Raw genomic sequence first — 4,429 nt, 5'->3', positions numbered from 1 at the left:
GCCTATCACCACCTCTGCGCCCTACAGCCCTCTAGCACGTCCTGCAGCCCTGGCCTGTCCCCTCTACCACCATGGCCCCTTCCCTTATCTCTCTCTTTTTATTAGGAACCCGCCCAAGAGACCACCTTCCTCTCTTTTGACCTCTGACTTGGGCGACCAGCTGGTGGCCATTGAAACCTCTCCACACCCCATCTCTCTCCCTGACACACCCCGTCGAGCCACTCTCTCTATCGGACTCGCTGACCCCCAATGGTCACCACGCACGCCGCCCCGCAGCAAGTCCACGTTGGCAACACCACGGCCATCCTCGGTGACCTTGCGCGCCTGTAGGTGCACGAGGAGTGTGCCACCCCCTCGTTGGTGCACGCACCGCTGAAACCCTGCACCCTCCTGCTCGCGCGTGACCCCGTCTTGCCGCTGGCGTTTCATCGAGCACGTCACAGACCGACGTGACCCGTCCTCTCCTGGCCGTTCCAAGCGCTGTGGACAGCAACTCCGCTCCAAAACCATCCCCGCAAGCCGCCGACCTACCTCCACCGCCTCCCGTGCCCAATCAACGTCTGCTCCGCTCTCCTCTCGCTGCGCATGCACCCGGTGCACCGTGGTCACCGCGGGTTTGTTTTTAAGGCCTCAGACCACCCCACCCCTTTCCCTCTCGCCACCATACTCACCAAGCACTCCAACATCCTCTCTCTGCAGGAGAGAGCCCGTCTCCATCCCTGCTGCTCGAGCTTTTGCTCGGCCCCGTCGCCGTTTGGTGAAGGGTGTCGCCGCGCGCACGCCATCCTTTCCCTCCCTCTCTGTTGCGTCGAGCTCGCCTGGTTGTGCTCCCTCTCACTCGCTCTCTTTTCCTTCCAGGGGATGCCAAGGACGCCGTCGGCTCGCCGTTGCTGTCTTGGTTGCGCTCGACCGCGGCATCGTTCGGGACGCTGCATGCAGGAGCTGGAGGCGGCCACCAGCTCTTCGCCCTTCTATTCTTCCTCCATAGCAGCTCTGACACCTCCACATCGACCTGACCCATCTTCATTCTGGCCCAGGTTCTTGCCAAGGGAACACCGTAGCCATGGTGCTGTTTGTACCGACGCAGCCACGTCTCCGTCCGCGCACGCGTCCGTCGGCCAGCCGTTGTTCGTGTCGTCGTCCGGGCGGTCTCCGGAGTCTGCGTCGATCTTCGACGTCGCCTGGCATCAGCTGCGCCGCCCCACGTAGTCGCCGTCGTCGAAGCTCCGGCACAGCTGCAGCTGTCCCCGATGCGGAGCACGCCGCCGTCCGTGTCGTCCCCCTGGGGTCGCTCAAGCCGACCGAAGCGCCCAGGCAGGCCTCCGCTCGACCGCGAGGTCTTCCTCCCGTCGCCCCGCATCACGCTGAAGCCCCACGGTGAGCCCTCTTCTCCTCCCTGTTCCGCTCCGTCGCGGAGACGCGGCCGCGCCGCCGTTTTTTTTTCCGTAGCTACGGCGCTCGTTGCGTGCCGCCCGTGGCCGTCGCATGGATGCATGCAGGCGGGCCCCGCCCAAGCCATGTTGGGCCGCACGCCTGCCAATCGTCGCCCGTGCGCACGTAGAGAGCTGGGCCGGATCTGGCCCGAGCCAGGGTTTCGGCCTAGTCCTCTTTTCCTTTTCTCTCTCAGCAAATATTACCCTGTGAGAAGCAGCTTAGGTTTTAATCGTTTAAAAATTCTTATTAGCTTAAAACTGAGTGATTAAAATTTCTAAATACTCCTAAACAAATTCCTAACCACTCAGTATTGCATGCATGTGTTTTTATATATTACTTTTGTGCTGATAATTGCTCTACTGAAATATTGCTGTTAGAGTGTTTTAATTATTGTGTGAACTTGGTGAACTATTTTTGTGTGAAACCAATTTTTTTTTTGTAGTATAAGACAGTACCTTTATTTTGGCAGAGGTCTCTCAGGAAGGAGTTTCCTGGATTTTGCATGGTTAATAGATTCAGATCTATCCAGTAGGTCTTTGTGTGATTTTTATTTTTACAATTAAAACAGCTTATGAAACAAAACCAAATCCCAGTGCTAGGTATCACTTTATTCTACAAGTGTGGAAAAGGAAATATTTTTCTAAGCTTTATTTATTTTCTGGGAATTTTATAACCAAAACAGGGTACCTTTTTAGTATAAAAATTGTGTAAATTATTTTTTTTATTCATAAAAATACCAAACCAATTTTGGTAGATCACATTTTTCAGTACCTATACAGTGATATGTTTGTTACTGCTTGGATATGCTCTGATGACTGTGTGCCTTGAAAATGGTTGGCTCTAGTTTCTGCCTTGTAAAAATGTTTAAAAATATTTAAAAGTTTATTTTCGAAAAATTCCAGTGCATGTGAGTTCCAAGTGTTACTAGCTTCCAGTAGATGTGCTGCATGTATTTTTGTGAGCAACAGAAAGATTTAGGTCATTTATTTAGTTCCTAAGACATTTCTAGTTTTATAAAAATTATATCTTTCATTTTAAAAATCTAAATTTAGTGAATCCAATTTCTGTAACTTTATAAAGTCAAGCTTTACTCTCTGTGATTTTACCAAATTTTTGTGTGCCTTTTTATAGAGTGGTTTGTTAATATGGTGTTGCTTATTTTACTCATAGGGAAATTGTGTTGTTTATGTTTAAAATGCTTTTTAATGAACTTTGGCACCAGACCCCTACTGGTGGTTTCCAAAGGTCCTTAGCCACCTTTGATTGTGTATATTATGATTTGTTGTGAGGCATAACCTTTTTAGTTAATGGGTGTTATGTTAAGGCCTTTTCGAGTAGCGGTAAAATCATCCCCTTTATAAGTATGATGACCATCTTTCCATAGGTGCTTTTTAATTGACTTGTTTAGTGCCTCTGATTGAGTGGTTCGCTATTAGATTGAGTGTGTGTGCTTGATGCTATGGTTGTGTGTTGATTGTTTACCTTTTATTTTGCGACGCTAGAATGCGAACGCTATCAGAGAAGGAGAGGATCTTGGTGAGGATTTCGAAGAGGAAGGAAGAGATGATGGTTTGTGAAGATGAAGTCCAGGGACAAATAGCCAACCAAGGCAAGCCACCTCTTGATGCATCTCTGATCCTATATATATTCTTGCTCTTGCATTATGACAGGTTTTATAAAGTGCATGTCTTTTATTTATTATGTCGGTGGTTAGTGCCACCCGGACTTTTATTAATCTACCCTTAGGGTGCAGCCCTCGTTGGTACCTACTGATCACACCTCTATTAGTGATACGGTGCTTACCACCTTATCACCCTTGTCGCCTCTTTTCAAAAGAGAAATGGGACTATAGGTCGGGAGCCCTTTTGAAAAAGATTTGTGAAAAAGTTTTCAAGAAAGGAAATTCTTCGAAAACCTTGGAATGGGGTAGCCCTGTCCAAGTGTGGTTTTACGAAAGACAAAAAGGTTTATGAAAGATATTGCTGGAGGCAAAGGGAAATGAAAAGTTGTTTTCGAAAAACCTTGGTGACCATAGTACGAAACCGGACCTAGCCAGTACAACCACATTACCCTTTAGTGGGACGGGGCGTAGCGTAGTAGTTTGTCTCGCCTTAGTTTGGGTCCTGCAAGTGTAGTGGCAGTCTGACCATGGACGCTTCGACCGGGGTTCTTCCCATGAGAAGGGACGCAACCCATTTGCCTGTTTAGGTACGCGGGGTACAACTTATGAGCTCCCATTGAAAGATGCCTAAGTGGTTGGATGGCATTCCAGAGGGTCGGGTGTCGGGGACTTTGCAACTCCTGGGTAAACGGCATCCCGGACTCTGGTGTTGGGAGGTACAACTCATTCGGCATGTCTTAGGCTAAGGCGAGCAAGCGAAAAACTACGATCGGTTATCCGAGCCTCGCGTTTTGATGCTTGGCGAACCAGGGATGATCCCGGCGGATTTATCGGATCTTGTGGGGAAAGTTTACAACCTCTGCAGAGTGTAAATGTATTCGAATAGCCGTGTCCGCGGTTATGGACATGGGAATGGCGGTACGTGGCATTAAAGGAAGGTTTTGGTTTATAAAAGTGTTTTCTCAAAAATGTTTTGGGAAAGGAGTACCAGTGGGACTGGTGGAAATGTACCTGGGAGGTACGGTGGAAAGTTGGAAAAGTTGTTTTGGCCATATGAGATGGTCGGAAAGGAAAAGGGGTCATCCTTACCTATTAGTCTGCAAATACAAAGTTGTTTAAAAAAAATTCAACAAAGATATAGAGATGTCATATTCTCGAGAGGAACTACCTCTCGCTCCTTGTCGCCCTAGTTAGTGCCTATTCCTTGCTACTGCCAAATATGCATATCCTTTACTTCTCTCTAAGGTGGTTTGCGAGTACAATTCATAATGTACTCATGGCTTTGTCCCTGGCTATTTACTTGGCCAGACTTGGTGGAGTTCGACAGATGAAGAAGGAGTTGACGACGTCTATGCGAGCTAGGAACGTCTTCCC

At 48.5% G+C, this 4,429-nt stretch overlaps 1 long non-coding RNA gene across 1 annotated transcript; it reads left to right on the top strand.

Annotated features, from left to right (window-relative positions):
• Positions 1-624: 624 nt before the first annotated feature.
• LOC127333176 (uncharacterized) lies at positions 625-4,429 on the top strand. Its single transcript, XR_011751759.1, has 3 exons — positions 625-1,377; positions 2,937-3,043; positions 4,364-4,429. It is a non-coding gene; the product is annotated as an uncharacterized lncRNA (long non-coding RNA).

Source organism: Lolium perenne, chromosome 2 (genome assembly GCF_019359855.2).
Source record: "Lolium perenne isolate Kyuss_39 chromosome 2, Kyuss_2.0, whole genome shotgun sequence".
Classification (NCBI taxonomy): Eukaryota; Viridiplantae; Streptophyta; class Magnoliopsida; order Poales; family Poaceae; genus Lolium; species Lolium perenne.
Note: the sequence above shows the minus strand (reverse complement) of the source record. Positions and strands in the feature narration are given on the sequence as shown.